Genomic DNA, 19229 nt, shown 5'->3' on the forward strand with positions numbered 1-19229 from the left:
TACCTCCAGTGGCTCTGCCCGTTAGCTTTTGGTTTTGTGTGGCTGTAGGCAGGGCAGTGGTGCTCATCTTTTTTCTCCATTTGCTGGTTTTCATCCCAGGAGGAATGATTTTACTCACTCACTCTGTCCCAATTTACCTGTTATTCTTTAAGGCTCAGTTTAAATGTCACTCCGTGGGAACTATTCCTGCTGTTTCTCCCCTAAGTTAAGCTTAGGTGTCTCTCCTCTGCTTCCATAGTACTCTGTGCATACATCTATTATATAACCTACCATCTATTACAATCTGTGTATATTTCTTTGAAAAAAACAAAAGTTTCTTCCATTTTGTATTCCTAGCATTTGACTCAATACCTGATACATAGTATGTTGTAAACCTCAATAAAGTTTGATAAATGATTGACTGAGTGAGAGAATTTGTCATTTCTCCTGAGATTAATTTATCCAGACCACACAGATTCCTTCTTGAAACGAGCCATACATTGTGGGTATATTGCTACCTTCTCCTCAGTTTCTCTCAAAACAACTTGAAGACACACTAAACGACTGACCTGGAGTCTAGTTTCTCTTTCAACCTGTGGGGTGTGTATGTGTGTTGTGTGTGTTTTGCTTCTTTTGGGTTGCTGTAGTTTTTCTGAATCAAATGTCAAACTTATCAACTGCAGGTTGAAAGTGGTGGTGATGGTTGTTGTAAGTCATAATAATATCAATAATAAGAAGAACCATAGCAACTAACATATTTTGAGGTCTTACAGTATGCTAGATGCTGCTGTAAGAGCTAAAGTGTATTAACTTATTTAATCTTCACAACAACCCTAAGACATAGATTTTACTCTTGTCTCCATTTTTCAGATGAGGAAACTGAAGCATACAGACATTGACTAATTTGCCACAAGTAACATAGGTTGTAAATAGTGAAGTAAATATTCACAGACAGCCTGACTCTGTAGCCCATGTTTTGAACCACTATGTTATTATACTACTTCCATGATATTGTTTGTGAGAATGAAAATTATTAATATCATTCATGGTTTGTAAATCCACTGGTTGCCTTCCATTCTATAGGGTATTTTTCTGATAAAAGTAAGACCAATGGCAGAGGTCAACATGTTTTCTTTATTTAAAGAAATCTGCTATTTTTCATATGATTTACTACTAGCTTTTTTTTTTTTTTTTTTTGCTATTTAGAACCTAGAATTTATTAAACATTTAGGGTTATAGAAAATCAGAAGAATCTGAATCGAAGAGCACGTTGTGAATTACAAGTTAATAGGCCTTCTCCAAAGTTCACTGTAATGAGCTAATTTTGATCTTTTTAATCTTTTAAACCTTTTTCCAGGACTGCTAATGAGAAGTGAAATGGAATGATTGAAGATTTCACTTCCCATTTCTTCCTGAGCCATTTTATGAAACGCAGTTGAAGATTAAAGAGCAAATACCAAGAAGGCAGGAGGATATAAGAGGCCATAAATAATCAGCAAGTTTATTAATTCTCATATGCTTTTCATCTGTTTTCTGGCTAATTTTTGTGTGTGTGTGTGTGTGTGAATAGCCTGTTTCCTATCTTTTGTCTACTTCCTCATGTATTTTTATTTTGAAAAATTTTAAACTTACAGAAAAGTTGAAAGACTAGTACAATGAACACCCATTTGCCCTTTACTAGAATCAGTGATTAACATAACATTTTGCCTCACTTGCTCCCCCCTTCCCACCTCTCTTTATTTTTGTCTCTATGTACACATACACAAAAATACACACATGTGTTTTCTGAATCATTTGGATATAAGCTTCAGACTTCATGACACACCAGCATGTATCTCCTAAGAGCTAGAACAGTCTACATAACCAAAATACCATTGTTAAAATCAAGAAATTTAACATTGATACAATAATATTATCTACTATACAGGCCATAGTAAGAATTCCCCAATTGTTCCACAGATGTTTTTAGCTCTTCCGCCCTCCCCATATGATCTAATTACAAATCATACATTTTATTTGGTTGTCCTGACTCTTTATTTGTTTATTTCAATTAAAGTTGATTGGGGTGACTATTGTTAGTGAAGTTACATAGATTGCAGGTGTACAATTCTGTAATACATCATCTATATACCACATTGTGTGTTTACCACCCAGAGTCAGTTCTCTTTCCATCACCATATATTTGATTCGGTTTGCCCTCATCTACCACCCTCCTCCAGCCTTAAGACCTAATGGAATTTGCCTTGCTAGATTTTGGACTTGCTTGGGACCTGTCACCTCTTCCTTCTTTCCTATTTCTTCCTTGTGGAATGGAAATATTTCTCTTATGCTTGTCCCACCATTGTATTTTGGAAGCACATAACTACAGGTTCAACACTGGAGAGGGATTTTGCCTCTGGATGAATCATACCTGGAGTCTCACTCATATCTGATTTAGTTGATATTTAAATGAGACTTTGGATCTTAGATTTGAGTTGATGCTGGAATGATTTACGACTTTTGGGGCTAAAGGGATGGAGTGAGTGTGTTTTGCATGTGATAAGGACATGAATTTTGGGAGGCCAGAGGCAGAACGCTATGGGTTGAATTGTGTCTCCCTAAAACTCATATGGTGAAGCCCTAATGCCTCCCACCCCCAGTGTGATTGTAGTTAGAGGTAGAGCCTGTGAGGAAGGAAGTGTTAAAGGTTAAATGAGGTCATACAGTGGGGCCCTAAACTGATAGGGCTGGTGCTCTTTTTAAAAGAGGAAGAGACACCGGAGCTCTCTCTGTCATGTGAGGACACAGCAAGAAGGTGACCATTTGCAAGCCAGGAAGAGAGCTCTCAGCAGAAAGTGAACCCTGCCAGCATTTTGATCTTTGACTTTTCAACCTCCAGAAACTGAGAAAATAAATTTCTGTTGTTTTAGCCACCCAGTCTGTGATATTTTGCTATGGTAGCCCTAGCAGACTAATATACTTATGTAAATGTATCTGTACAATTTGGGGACAAATATTTGGAAAAAGAAGCACCAAAATATTAACCAAATTTGTCTCTGGTATGTGGGATTATGACTTTTTAACTCCTTCAGCATTTCTTACATATTATAAATATTTAATAATGTACTACTTTTAATAGTTAAAAGTTATTAAGAAGAGTAATTAAGTCCTTGTTCTAGATCTGGATTTGCTGCTTCTCTGAGTGACTTTGAAAATCTTTCCACTACTTGAGTTTCTTGACGTATAAAATGGAAGAGTTGGTCCTAATGATCTCTAGATCATACCTATAGGTAGATACAGGGTTCAGATCAGCACTTCTCCTACCCAAGCTGACATCTAACATGTCTGGCTCCCATTCTTGCAAGCATCCCCAAACTTTGTGAATCTTGGAGTTTCTCCGTATTTGGATTCAGAGAAGAGAAACGTTCATCTTCCTCCTCCCAGGAGATAGGGAAGGAGTAATCTCTTCAACCACAGCTGTTCTCCTAAAAAGTTGTAGAGTCCCACACTTACATGGACGTTTTATAAGATCCAGTTAAATTGACTTATAAAATTTCCTAAAATCCGAATTTGTCTGATTAGATTCTGGTTACTACATAGTGGAGTTCAATTTTACAAAATTATCTTTGATTCCTTTATTTGTGATGCTGATGTTAATTATTGGTTCAGATGATGTTTTCCAGATCTCTCCACTGGTAAGGTATTTTTCCCCTTTGTAACTAGCAAGTCATCTGGGGCTGGGTACTATTATACTTTGAGACTGTGTATATATATCCTATTTTCTCAACAACTTTTCATTCATTAATATTAGACTCTATTATGATCGTTGCCTAAATTTATTATTACATTGGTGGTTGCAAAATGATGCTTTTTCTAATTCTGTCATTACTTTTACATTGAATAGCTGTCAATCTTCTCTAAAGAAGAGTTTTCCCTCCTCTCTTATTCTTTTTTTTTAAATGACTATCACTATGGACTCATGAATTCTTTTTTTAACTCAGTGTTTTATAATCCAGTTCAGTTATTCTCTTTGATGCTCAAATTGTCCCAAATTTGGCCAATGGGAGTCCCTTTAAATCGATCAGATCCTGTGTCTTTTTGACATGACCCTATCATTCTTTGACCAGCTTCCTTCCTTTTTTGGTACAAGATAGATGTTCCAGGCTCATCTTGTCCTTTCCCTGCCTCATTCCTACAATAAGTCATTTCTGCAATGCACCCTTATTCCTTTTGGTGAAAAATGGTATTTAGGAATCAGGATCTTAGAACTATATGCTCATTGCCACTGGAATGCGATTGCTTCTTGGCTGTTTGAATAGATAGAGGTAGGAAAACACACATACACATCTTATACTGATATATACTGATAAAAACCCTCACTACAGGGTTTTTCCTGACCTTCTTCCGTGCCATGTTTGTGTCTCTTCTCTCAGTGAGAACCCTTGTTCCCAGGAACACCAAATTACGTACTCATTTGCTCTGTCAAATAATGTGCACAAGCAAATTTCAGGATTAATATACCAAATGCTATTATTACCAACAACAGGCAAAGTTTAAGGTTCTTGAAAGTTATTTTTTTAACCTTAAGATAACTCACATAGGATTACAAAACCACTATCACACCTAAAAATTTAACAAAATTTCTGGTCTTCTGATATCCATCCTGTAGACAAAATTCTCCAATTTTCTTTTGCCCTTTCTGTCGCAATTTAGGATCCAATTAAGATTCATTCATTGTGTTTGTATGTGGTATGAATTAAGGGCCTAAGATCATGTGGGTATCCAATTGTCCCAACATAATTTATTAAAAAGGCTATTTTTCCCCATTGAATTATCTTTGTATCTTTGTTTGAAATCATTTTCATTACCAGCACAACAGCCCATTACTTTTCTTTCAGGACTTTTTTAGCAAATTTAATTTTATATACTCACATAAAAGAGAATGTATATATTTTCTTTTAGGACATGTTCCTCAGATGTGTCCTCGTCTGAGGGTTGGTAGCAGATACTAAGAGATGTATGCTTTTTGCATGCTTGAACCTCAGCACATCATGTTTACTTTTGCAGGTCTTATCTGCACGCCAGATTGTTCATATTTGAGTCATTTTTGCTCCTCAATTGATAGAGCTATTTTTAGGTATGCAATTTGTATATTTGCTACAGATCTCATTTGCAACAAATGGTATAATGTGAACATTTACCTTAGCCCAGGGCTAAACATAACCGGAAGTTGATGTAGGGGAGAAACTGGTCTGTTCTTTTTCTAAATATATCTAAACTTTCTAAAGTACTCGAAGTTCATTCTTCAGTATGGATATTTCTACCTATGTCTTGTCAAAGAATTCAGTAGCACACGATGCCACCATATCAAACAGTCTTATGATTATTAAGTTCTACAACTTTCTGCTATTTTTCAGTTTTTATACGTGCCTGCTTTGCCCACCCACTGAATTATCAATGATGGTATCACTGACTGCAATTGAGAAATGAATCAAAAGTGATTCAGCATCTGGCAAGAATTTGATGAGACAAGTACTCACATATTTTGCTAGGGTGTATAAATTAGTACAACCTTTCTAACTCAGTCATTCCACTTCTAGGAAGTATTCAAGGAAAATAACTTGAGTTGCAAAAGATTTATGTACAGGCTTTAATTATAATGGAGAAAAATTGCAAAAATAATGGAAGACTGGGTAATTGTGGCATTCTATAAGATGGAATAATATGCTTTTAAATATTTTTTTAAAATACAGGAAATATTTATGTGAATAAGTTTTAAAAAGCAGGATCCTACGCTGATTAAATAGTATGTTCCCAGTATTCTAAAAAATAAATTATATACACATTGGCATAGAAAAAACCCCTGGGAAATAGTTATAGCAGTGGCTATCAGTGGTAGGATAGTAGGTAAGTCTTGTTTTATTTTTCCTTTATGTATTTTTGTACTTTCCAAATTTTCTAAATGCATTTCTTATAGGATAATTAAAAAAAAAACAATAAATATTTATTAAAAATGATCCCAGGCCTGACAATATAGAGGCAGGTCATTGCAGATTTACTTTTTAAGTTTGGATTTGAGACTCAATTGAATGATAATTGGTTGTTGAGGTTGACACAGTTTATTTCAACAACATAGTGATTGATTGAGTGTTCTAAGTAGCTCTTAAAGTTTTAGTGTCCCTTTTATTGATGATATCCCTAAGGTCACTCATAATCAATTATTATGTCTGAAATCTAAAGGTTTTGGGCTCTGTGTTATTTCTATTTGTAATATTTCAAAGATAGCTTGAACTTCTGTTTGAGATACAGCCCACCATTGGTACTTCAAAGAGATTTCTCTGATTATCTGTGAAGGGTTTGTTGCACTGGTGTTGTTACAGTATTTCCTATAAATAGTGACATATCAGATCATAAACCAAAATTTTCTGAGTGTGTATCAGTCTTTTAAATTAGTAAAATAGGGCATAATACAACATAGTGTTTATAAATTTTTAAAAGAATGAATCAGTTCAGAACAGTTAGGTGTGAACCATATCCATGAATAACAGTCAGCAAACATTCAGTACTCTCAGTAGTACACCGCTTGCTACCAGGTGGTGACATCTTATTTGACCACCATTAACTTCAAAAGGATTTCTTTTCCAAATACACCTGGAAGAGACAATGTTTATGTAAAATGACTTACCTTCTCCTTTTAACCTCTTGTTGTTATATTTCCTGGTCTATTGTGTTGATACTGTTGATTCTTAGACAGGAAGCAGGAGGTTCAGTGCTTCCCACTACTGTTAAGCCATCAGGCCTGACATGCCTTAACCCTCGTCTGCACTACATTCAAATACTCCTCTCATAGCCTCCTGTTATTCTTGGGCTCCATCTAAAACTGTCCACTGCCATGCTATGAGTTGATTTATTTCTAATATTCTACCTTTTTTGGGGAGGCAGAGAAATGGGCCATTCTATATATGTAACCAGATATTCCCCACCTGGAAGATTAGATTCCTGCCTGTTCTACAGATGAGGGTATAATTCTCCCACTAAAATCAGGCAAACGCTAAACAGACAAGACTAGTTTTAAGCTTATGGGGCATTCTGGTTGCCTCTTGATGGGGGCCAGTACTTGTTTTCCTAATTAGGTGATGGTGGACTCCAGTAGAAAAGGAAATTTTGTCCATCTGTTTCTGGTCCAGAATACCTTTGTTCTGTTTCAGACCACACCAGAAGGAGTGGACCCACTTGGCAGGTACTTACTGTCAAGAGATGATCACACAGAGTAGACTGTGGGACTATCACTCCAGCATTCTGTGCCAGAGAGCACCAATTTGAGAGAACCTGGCACTTTCTGACTGTCAGACCTAACCACCTTACACAGCTCTAGATGAAAAGGAAGCTTGAGTGGTACCAGATCCTGTGGTCTGTTTACCAGCGATTTGTTTTCTGCACTACGTATTTTCTAGAAGACACTAACCACCATGCTGATAGTCCCTGCCTATCAGGAGGTCCAACTCTTAGAGAACTGTGTGGCCTCACAGTCTCAACTGGTACTATTATCCTTCCAGGAGCCTATAGTAGGTAAATTCATGTTCCAACAATGTCTTGAAGAGATCCAAAATCCCTCACCATAACTTTTGAAGGGATAGAACTCAGCCTGTCCTCTGAATTCCTTTGCATGTTGCTGTTGCATGGCAGGCTCCTTCAAGACATTAGCACGGTCTGTTAGGACGTTTGCTGGCCTTCATCAACAGTGTCCTGCACTGAAATTGGGGGACGGGTGCCCAAGACAGTCCTCAGAGACCTGAGAAATGATTGACTTCACCTCTGTACCCAAGCTCCTCTGGGATACTGCCACCATGGATTTAATTACAAATTTATGCCCTCCTCAAAGCCATAATACAATGCTTATGCTATTTACTTAAATTCAAGGCCTGATAAATGGGCTATTTTGTCTCTACACCAGCTGGCATTTAGCTCTGTCCATTGCAGTGCTGCCTCATAAAATGAATGTTCCAGCTTCATAACTTTCCCCGTCATTTGTCATAATGTGGCTTTCACTATGTATCATGGATTTTGAATGTTCTATTCAAAATTCTGTCTCATTTCAAGTCATCTGAGATTAAAAGTTGCAGAATATATTGGTTTCCTTGTTAGTTACAATTTCTTGGTGGCCAGTTTGCATGGTATTGTAAAGAGCAGCCCAGTCATTTTTCCAGGTCTCTTATTTGGCTACTGGCTTTTGTTTTATTTGAAAATGAATTCATTTGTTAAACAGATAATATGCATAATGGTACTAAAATATGGAATGGAGAGGTCCCCAAAGTCAATCATAATTAGCAGTTTCCTATGAATCATTTGAGAGGTTTCACACTTTTCCAAACATACATGTATGTACACACATGAGAGAGATCTTTTGGTTATTCTTTCCATCCTGTGACTTGGTCTTAGAGTACCAGGTACTACACTAAAATGTTCACAGCTAAAAATGTGAGATTTGAATACTTCCTGATCAGTGTTTCTTTTGGGTTCTTCTCTGTTTTAAGAATTTATTGTTTATTGAAGATATAGGGGATAGATTGTTTACTTTCTGGTTTGCTTTTCCTGGCAAAGCTTCCTTTCCCTGAAATCCTGGCCTTGAACACAATAGGAATGTGTCCTCTGTCCTCATTCACACGCCTAGTGTGACTGTCACACATTTGTTCCTGGTTAAAAACTTCCTGCAGTTTCTGTCCAAAGAATGTGTTAGTTTCCTCACTAATTTTGGGTTCTTGCTGGTTACTGTGCATGGTGTCATGAAGAATTATTGTTTTCCCCCCCAACATATTAAATCAGTCCCCCTTTTACTTTAAATTTATAGAAATACCGTGTTTCCCTGAAAATAAGACCTAGCTGGACAATCAGCTCTAATGTGTCTTTTGGAGCAAAAATTAATATAAGACCCAGTCTTATGTTACTATAAGGCCAGGTATAATATAACATAACATAACATAACATAACATAACATAACATAACATAACATAACATAACATAACATATAGTATAGTATAATATAATTAATATAATACCGGGTCTTATATCAATTTTTGCTCCAAAACATGCATTAGAGCTTATTGTTCGGCTAGGTCTTATTTTCGGGGACACACAGTACATAACACGTTCACTACACAAATCTTCAAATGATTCAGAAATGTGTAATATAGAAAGTGAAAGTTCTCTGGAATATCCCCTCTCTAGTCCACTCGGAGATAACTACTTTTCACAGTTTGGTGTATTCTCTCCCAAAATCTTAATTTTTCTTTTTAAAAAATAAGCCAAAATTTTAATTATGCAGTATTTGAATATGTAAAAGAATACATGTAACATATGTAAGTATTGTTTTAGTTTTGTGTTTTTTTTTTTTAAAGAAAGGTATAGCCCACAGTGGCCCATGTGGGGATCGAACTGGCAACCCTGGTGCTACCAACACCACGCTCTAACCAACTGAGCTAACTTGCCACCCCCTTTTTTCAGTTTTTTAAAATTAGTTTCATGTGTGCAAAACAACATAATGATTACACATCTAACATATATAAGTTTTGGAGTGTAATAATGGAACTAATACCCATGAGTTATGGGTGGGTACCAATGGGTGGGTACCATCACCCATTATCTTCTAGTACAATTCAGTAATATAGTCTGAACTTTTTGTTAGACTTTCCACTGCTCCCTGAGTGACATGACTTTTTTCTCCACGAGACTGGTGAATTGCAGGGGTAAAGACATAGTGTTCTCTTTCTTTTGGAATCTGCACAGCTATTAATTAGTCTCACTCTCTGATGCGTTAGGTACCAGGGAATGAAGCCTGATTGTTTGCCCTGGGAGACCTCATCCCACCTTGGTTTTAAGGAAAGACAGTTTGCCTTTCTGTGGGGGGCAGGAAGGAAGACAGTTATTATTGATAGCGTGTAATTTGCAGTGTTTGCTGGAATGTGGCATTCTTTTTCTTTGGGTTGGAAATTTCCTTTCTCCAGAGCTTATAGATTCCTAGGCTGCTTCTGTAATTAAAACTGCTGGACTCATTCAGGTAACTGAGATGTGAGATTGGTAATAACTAAAGCTTTGTCAGCTATTAGATTGGTGCAAAAGTAACTACGGTTTAAAAGGTTAAAAATAATTGCAAAAAACACATTTACTTTTGCACCAACCTAACATATTGTAAGATAATTTATAAGCATCAGAGTGTTCAGGTTTATCATTAGTAGAAATGAAGACTTTTTAGTAGGTAACAGACAGAAAGAATTGTCATACTTTTCTAAATTTCTCTTGTGAAGCTTTGGGACTCCAGACAAGCATTACAGAAAAGAAGTCCACAGCTCCTGAGTACAAGCTTATCCATTACATCTTTTTGCTTCCTCCTCTCCAAAGGCTTCTTTATTTTCTTGGAGTATTCTTGTTCTTAATGAGTAGATACATAAACCAGAGAGCATATTTGTGGGGTCAAAGGAAGAATTAATGGGAGGATGCCAAAAGAATCAGGAGACCTGGCTTCTAATGTAGACTCAGGTCAGAAGAAGACAAATACACAAATGCAGCAACTTGAATATGTTTCTTATGTAGTGGTCCTGAGCAGGTACATAGTAATACCCTGGAAAGAGAGAGGAAGGTGCTGAGGTGACAGAGGAAAAAGCCAATGGTTAAGAATGGCATAAAGTTTGTTCAGGAAGGATTTCCAGAGATGACTTTTAAGGAGCTAATCGCATTGTGTTGATTGAAAGGAAAGATCGTTCATTGTAAGATAAATGAAAAGTATGGGGAGAGAATTAAAAAGATGCCAAATTATATGACAAGCATATTGGCTTGAAGGGAGTAGAGTGATGTCAAAGCTGTGCTTGCTCATCTGCAGAAGGAAACGAGTCCCTCTACTGTACACAGTTTTCCTCAAAGAGTGAAGACGTACAAGGCGGTTCCCTCCTTTGAGAGCCCTTTCTTTTACTTCAGATACCTAGTATCTTTCTTGTCACCTGTCACTCGGCTTTTTAATTTGTGGTAGGATTGAAAGCTTTGTGCTACTTAAAATTTTAGTGGTTATTACTGAAAGCCTATTTCTGTGAGCACTGGAAACAAGAGCAAGATTTATGTCACTGAATACTTTCACTTACCTAGGGCCACATGCCCTGCAGTAAAAGAGGATTGCGTGGCCAGCTGGCCTCCGTCCTGTAGAGTCTCTCACCTCATCAGTTTCCACTATTTTCCCTTTCTCATTTTTCACATCATGGAAGGCAGAGGTACAGAGCTCATATTCTTTCTTTGCCATCTTTCTTCCGCTATTTACCGTTTTTATCCGCATCTCCCATTCTGGCTTTTGCACTGAAGCATCCTAATCGTTCTGGTGTTTCCCAGGTGGCAGATTCTTGGTTACTTCAAACCTAGGACTTATCCCTATCCCTATTTTAAGGAACTGCATGCATAGGATTCATTTTTGTATCAGAAGATACAGTGTATGCTGTGAAACACATTGTTTTCTTTCCTTTAGCTATTCAGTTTCTGCCCAGAGGCAACAACTATTGTCATTTATTATGGATTTTTCTAGAGTTTATGCATTTACATATGTATACATCTACATACCCCCTCAGAAATGGTGGTATGCTGTGTACAGTGTTACATGCCTTGCCTTTTTGCGCTTAGCAATATATATGATATCTATTACATGTAGGGAACCAGTCCCTATTAATGGACATTTAAAAAATTGAGATGAAATTTATTCATAAAAATCAACCATTTAAAATATATAATTCAGTGACATTTAGTACGTTCACAATGCTGTGGAACCATCACCTCTGTATAATTCCAAAATTTTTTCATCATTCCTATGGGTACGATTTTTTCATTGTACCCATTAAGCAGTCATTCCTCATTCTGCCCCCCACCCCAATCTCTGGCAATCATTAATCTACTTTCTGTCTCTATGGATTTATCTATTTTGGATATTTCATATAAATAGAATCATATAATATGTGACCTTTTGTGACTGACTTCAATTAACATAATGTTTTTGCGGTTCATCCAAATTGTAGCATGTATCATTCCTTTATATGGCTGAATATTTCATTGTATGGGTAAACCACATTTTGTTTTTCCATTTACAGTTGATGGACATTTGGAATTTTTCCAACTTTTGGCTATTGTGAGTAGTATTGCTGTGAACAATTGTGTACAAGCATTTTTTTGAATACCTGTTTTTGATTGTTTTGGATATATATCTAGGATTGGGATTGCTATTAATGGATGTTTAAGTTGCTTCCAATATTTGATATTACAGTGCTGAAGTTGATATCACTTTACATGTATAATTTCATGCTTGTATACATATCGGATAAATATCTAGTAGTGAGATTACTGGGTCAAAGCAATGTACATTTAACAATGCATCTAATATTTTAAATGGTATTCCAAAATTGTCCTCTATTTTCACCCCCACTAGGAAGTGTGAGAGTTCTTTCTCCTCCCTTGGCTTTTAGGTATAGCCAGCCTTCCTACAAATCATATTGCAGAGAACACAGTGAGAACAGCCATAGGAGAGAGTTCCTGTGCCACGATTCACTCAGAATCTCCTTTCTGCGTGGCCTGCTTAGCCTGTCTTGCCCTCTACCTTATAAGGTCCTCTTATTTCCTGACTTTCTATTTTGGCTATTGGTAACTGGGCCCTCCTCTTTGTTTGGTGTTCTGTTCAAACTTGCTTCTGTGGTTTATCATCTTGTCTTTCTGCTTATATTTTAATTTTGGGCAAGTTCTCTCAGTTCATTTTTAATAATAATGCCTTGGAAATAGAGAAGTATTGAGGTGGCAGAGGAAGAAGCAAATAGTTAAGAAGACATGAGTTCAGAGATGACTTTTGAAGATGCTAATTGGAATGTATTTATTGAAAAGGAAGGTCTTCATAATAGGATAAATGAAAAGTGTGACGATAACCCACTCCACTCCCTCAGTCCTAGCCAAGGAACCTCTTACCAGTTGGAACATCCTCCTTCCTGGGTAGTGGCAGTAAAGGATCAGTCATTCCCCAGCTTCTGCTACCTCTACTCCAGACTAGACTTCTCAGAGATAAGAAAATGTGCTAGTTATGGAATCTGTACGGGGAGTCCTATTTTTGTCGTAGGGCAGTGCAGTGGGTCTAGGACACCCGTCAGTAAGAGTGGGTGACAGGTTTTATGCTGCACGTGTGGTATCAGTGGAAGCGGTTGATACTGAAGCTGATTACAGGAGCTGGCAAAATAACAAAGAAGAGAGAGAAACTGTAACAATATGGTTTGGCTGATAAAAATAAAAATGTTAATTGTAGTCTTCTGACTCATTTATTTATTTCTGTTCTGCCTTTTTCCAGAAAGAATTTGAGGTGGCTAATTGCAGTCATTACATCAACATATTATCATTTCTATTTTAATTACTATGCTGCACAATTATGCCTGTTAAAATGTCAGATTAATGTGTCAAAGTTTCATTTGATTACAATACTGAAGTGCTTATCCTTGGCAACATTTTCTTTTTTTTGGGGGGGGTATAGATAGATAGAAAATGGTCTGTTATTCCCATGAAAGCATGGTCATCTTATGGCTTCTTCTTATAGATTTCATTGGTACAAAATGGTGAGAAATGAATTTGATTGATAAAACATGATTGACAGAATTATAGATATCAAGAATCGATAGAATTGTTCATTACACAAACAATTATGGGACATAATTGCCAAGAACCATGCTAGGCCTTGCGGGGTTTAGAGATGAAAGTCTTCGACCTTAGTGAGTTTAAGTTTGAGAGCTGGAAACATATAACTAGGACTGGTATCATTTGATAAGTGAATAGTAGAGGAGTATAGAGGAAGAAAACTTCATCCAAATTTGGGATGGTTAGGAAAGGCATCCCAGAGAAAATATATAAATTGAAAAATAATTTTTAAATCAACCAGAATCTGGATGTTCAAAGTCTAATAGGTTTACATTATGGTTTAATCTTTGTGTTGTACATTCTATGGGTTTTGACAAGTGTTTAATGACACCTATCTGCCCTAATGGAATCATACAGAATAATTTTACTCCCGTAAAATTTCCTTGTGCTGTACCTGTGCCTCCCTCCTTCCCCGTAAACCTCTGACATAAATTGAGTTTTGAAGGATGAGTAGGAGTCAGTCAAGTAAAGAAGGAGAAAAGAGTTTATGTACCAGGACACTAATATATTATGAGAAAGCATGACTTAAGCATGTTGAAAATTCTGGATGGCTTGACAGCAGGGGATAAAAGTGGGGAAGGGTCAGAGATGACACCAGAGTGGCACAGAGCGCTCCCATCATTAAGGGTTTGAGCGCGACAGCAAGCCATTTCTTTCTTATCTTGAAGACAGTGGGGAGCCTTTGAAGACTTTATGCTGGGGAATGAAACAGTCACAGAGTGGTAGTTGTAGTGATATGAGCAGTTTGTTTGATGCATTAAAAAAAAACCTAATTGTAGAATATAACACAGATATATAGACAAAGTTTAGTTTAATGAATTAATAAGATAGGCCAAAAATAGACCTTTGCCAGGCACCCCGGAGAGCCTTCCACATGGCCCTGCCCGATGATAGTCTTCTCCCTAAAAGTCACTATTAGCCTGACTTTTATAGTGCAGTTGTTTTTTCTTCCTTGCTTTCCTTTTCGTCAATCAAGTGTGCATCATTAAACATTAGAGTTTATTTTTGCCTGTTTTCTTGATATATCTAATAATTCTTTTTTAATCGATGGGTTCCTCTTCTATCAGTTTTTTCCTTGCAGCATTTTTTATTGATGTAATCAAGCTGTTTGACTTATTAATTTTGATTTAGTTTCCCATATTCTGAATTTTGCTCAATACATTCCCATGGTGTAGTTTAGTACACTCCTCTGTCCTCTCTATTTCCTGTAAATTGGTAATTGGGCCTACCTAAATTTATCAGATTCAAATTTGATATATTCCATGTTTGGAATATATTATAATTTAAAACACTTCTCCTATTGGTGGATATTTAGATTGTTCCCAAATTTTTACTACTAAACAGTGCTATAGTGAGCAACTTTGTACAACTATATTTTTTATAAATGTGGATCTCCATTCTCCCATTTTATATACTTTTTTATGTACCTTCCTTCATAACACTTATTCAGCATGTGTGATTATTTGATTGATATTTGTTTTCTAAGTTATAAATTTCATGAGTAGGGAAAATGCTTATCTGTGTATCTCCAATTCCTTTGCTCAATAAACATTAGCTAAATTAATGCATTTCTACTAAGTGGGATTATTTGGTTAAGGAATATACATATTTAAAATTTTGTCAGATACTGTCAAATTATACTGTAGAAAGATTGTACCTATTTCTATTCCTACTGCTGATACTTGTTTTCTCACCTCCAGCCACATTACCCCTCTTGCCCTCCTTCTCTTTCTCCCTCTTTTCCTTGATTTCTTCCTTCTGCAAACATTTTTTTGACACATTCCAGGTTCTGTTCTAGGTGCTTGGGATATATCAAGAAGCAAAACAGACAAAGATCTTAAGTGGGAGAAGACAGACAATAAACACAATGAATAAGGAAATTATGTGGAACGTTAGAGAGTGGACCAACAATGGAGTAGACAGTGAAAAGCAATTGGAAATGTTAGAATTGAAATTGTATTATGATTTTAAATAAGGTAGTTAATGTGTGAGCCACAGGGAGAAGATGACTTCTGGGTAAAGACTTAAAGGAGGTGAGGGAATTAGCAATGTGGTTCTCTGGGGAACATGTGATGGGCAGAGGAAACAGCTAGTTCAAAAGCTGGTTGAGGGAAAAGGGATAGGAAGAATTCTGCTGGGGTGCTGGAAATACTGTTTCTTGATCTGTATGCTGGTTAATGAGTGTGTACACAGTATTCATTGAGCAGTACACTTTGATTCCTGCACTTTTCTGTATCTTATACTTCAGTATAGATTTTACATTAAAAATAAGGAGTGGATATTGGACATTTCAAATTGCCATATTACTTACCCAAGTGTTCATGAGTATTTTCCTTTGACTTATTAATGTGATGAATGCATTAATCAATTTCTCTTAATCATCTTTGCCTTCCTGTAATATCTCCTACTTGACTTTGGTAAATTATTCTTATAATGCTAGGTTTGGTTTGCTTGTATATAGTTTGGATTGTTGATCAATAATTTCTTTGGTTATTTCCCTATGTTAGATTTGAAGTGCTTTTCTTAAATATAGGTTCTTTATTCTCTTCCATGGAAAGAGAACGTCTTTGGTATTTATCTACTGTCTTGAAAAAGGGAAGGGAATATTTCCTAATGTTTGACTTTATTGTCCTTTGTGAACTACATACCTGGTAATTTACTAATTGATGGGTGAGTCCTGTCATTGCCTAGACAGATGCAGATACTTGAAGTCTGAGGTTCAAGTATCCTTTTTATTGTCATGGAAAAATTGACCAGCACTAGACCACTAGTTGGTGATGTAACTGTTGCCTAGGGGTGTTTCGTTTGATAATTAATAGGCCTTATTTTTTAATGTGACTGTTTCTGATTTCTTACATTTTCCACTAAGAAACAAGATGAAATAGGCAGAAGAAGCCTGTAAGTACGTTGTTGTAGCTTAGTAACAGGCATAAGAGCAGAAGCTTTGCGGGAAGCAGAACTTGAGTCTGGCACCTTAGACCACTTGGCCATCCTGGGTATATACGCAAAAAAATCTGAAAACATTTATTCGTAAAGATATATGTGCTCCGATGTTCATTACAGCTTTATTTACGGTGGCCAAGACATGGAAACAACGAAAGTGTCCTTCGATAGATGATTGGATAAGGAAGATGTGGAATACATACACAATGGAATACTACTTGGCCATAGAAAAGATGAAATAGGACCATTTGTGACAACATGGATGGATCTTGAGATTATTATGCTAAGCGAAATAAGTCAGACCGAAAAAACTGAGAACCATATGATTTCACCAATATGTGGGATATAAAACAAAGGAGCAAGACAAACAAATAAAGAAACAAAGAACTCATAGACACAGACAATAAGTTTAGTGGTTACCAGAGGGTAAGGGGGGAAGGGGGTGGGAGATGAGGGTAAATGGGGTCAAATATACGGTGATGGAAGGAGAACTGACTCTGGGTGGTGAATACACAATGTCATATATAGATGATGTATTACAGAATTGTACACTTGAAACCTATATAATTTTACTAACCACTTTCACCCCAATAAATTTTAATAATAATAAAAAAAAAGAGAAACTGGTTTCTAGGAAACAGGGTTGATTTTTAATTGGCTCCTGAACCTGTTAGAATTGTTTCACTCATCTGGTTGCCTCTTCTTCCGTCAGAGCAGGAGCACTATGCTTCTGTCTGAGAGACTGGCTTTTTTTCACATAGGAAATTCTATAGCTGTGCTTTTAAAAATGTAATTCAGGAATCATTGGCATGAGAGTCCCCAAGTTGCTTATTGAAAAGGCAGATTCCAACAACAACAACCACAACAAATGTAGATTGTTAAACTACTTTAGGCATTTTGAATTAGAATCTGTGGGAGTAGGGTCTAGGAATCTGCATTTTAAACAAGAGTCTTAAATAATTCTTATTATAATTTAAAAGTACTGCTTTTTTTTTAAGTTAATTGGAGTGACAATGGTTAGTAAAGTTACACAGGTTTCCAGTGTACAATTCTGTAATACATCATCTATGTATCACATTGTGTGTTCACCACCCAGTGTCAGTTCTCCTTCCATCACCATATATTTGATCCCATTTACCCTCATCTCCCACCCCCCTACCCCCTTACCCTCTGGTAACCACTAAACTATTGTGGGATATAAAACTGAAAGCAACAAAGGAACCAAAGAAACAAAAACTCCTAGACACGGGCACTGCTTTCTAAGATGAAGAAGAACCTGCTTTATTCAGTTGTTATCTCCTTCAGTGTAGGATTTCTGTGCTGAGCATTGGGAGGAACATAAAGGAAGCATAAGACTTGGATCTTACATCAAGAACTTAGAACCTAGGTTCAGGACGGGATGGATTGGACAAAGGCAAGCAATAAAATAATCAAGTTGTAAGGCAGGTGTTTTTTACAAATGGACTTTGCTGAGCTATAATATACATACAAAAGATTCATCCTTTTAAAGTTACAATTTGATTAGTTTTGTGCAATGTATATACCAGTGAAACTACCACCATAATCAAGATACAGAACATTTCCATTATCTCTAAGTGTTTCCGAAAGCCCTGTACAGTTCATCCTTCTCTCCACCCCTGTCTCCAGGCAACCACTGATGGGCTTTCTATCACTATAGATTAAATTTCCTAGAGTTTTATATAAATGGAACCATGTAGTATGTCGTCTTTTGTGTCTGGCTTCCTTCATTCACCGTCAGGATTTTGAGATGAACATTGGTCCAGATGATGAACAGAAGTGGAGAGAAATTAACCATCCTAAGGTCACACAGCTAGTAAGTGATGGCTTTGAACCTAGGTTTATCTGGTTCCAAAGCTCAAACCATTTCCAATACACCAACAAGCAGTAGAAGTATAGGATATTCCAACTTCAGAAGTCGAGGGATAGATAGGAGAAATAGGGCTCATTCCACTCTCTGTCTCCTGAGTGTGGCAAGCATAGGAACTGTGATCCCTGTTTGCCAATAACAAAGGCTTTGTTTTAGGGGACTGGTTAATGGTAAGGTTTGTTATGTATTTGGTATCATGTCATATTATAGAGGGTTTTGAAAGCCAGGAGGATAAATATACTCTTTTTATAAAGAGTGAGCTGTTGTAAATTATTGAAAGGGTAGTGATGTGATTAGAAGCTGGATTAGAAACTGGAATTAATCTAGTTGCCATCTGTTGAGTAGACTTAATGGGCAGATTAGAAGGTCCAGCCAAAATATACGATAATTCAAGCATGAGGTATAATTCCTTGATAAGGACAGTGAAACCTGTAAGGAAGGGAGAACAGGAAGGAGACTTCAGTGGAATTAACTACTAAGCTTGGTAACAGACTGGACCTGGGAGAAATAGTAGAGAAGAATTTTAGGAATAGTCCTGTGGTTTCTGGTTTTCGAAGTGTCCGGAATTCAGTGGTTTTGGATTTGCGCTATACTAACGTATGTAAAGAGAGCTCAGAGCATTGTAAATTTCAGTGTCCTTGCCAGTGGAGACTAGTTTTCTAGAGTGCCTGACTCTTAGCATCAGGTGCCATTGAGCTAGCCAGTGGTTATGCATTTGTTAAGTACGTGAGTGAAAGAGGTTTGAGGC

At 36.7% G+C, this 19229-nt stretch overlaps 1 protein-coding gene across 5 annotated transcripts in view; it reads left to right on the plus strand.

The window, feature by feature from the left end:
* Positions 1 to 19229, plus strand: part of UNC13B (unc-13 homolog B) — a 180494-nt gene that overhangs the window by 56861 nt on the left and 104404 nt on the right. The gene's annotated exons all lie outside the window — the stretch shown is intronic.

Source organism: Rhinolophus ferrumequinum, chromosome 12 (genome assembly GCF_004115265.2).
Source record: "Rhinolophus ferrumequinum isolate MPI-CBG mRhiFer1 chromosome 12, mRhiFer1_v1.p, whole genome shotgun sequence".
Classification (NCBI taxonomy): domain Eukaryota; kingdom Metazoa; phylum Chordata; class Mammalia; order Chiroptera; family Rhinolophidae; genus Rhinolophus; species Rhinolophus ferrumequinum.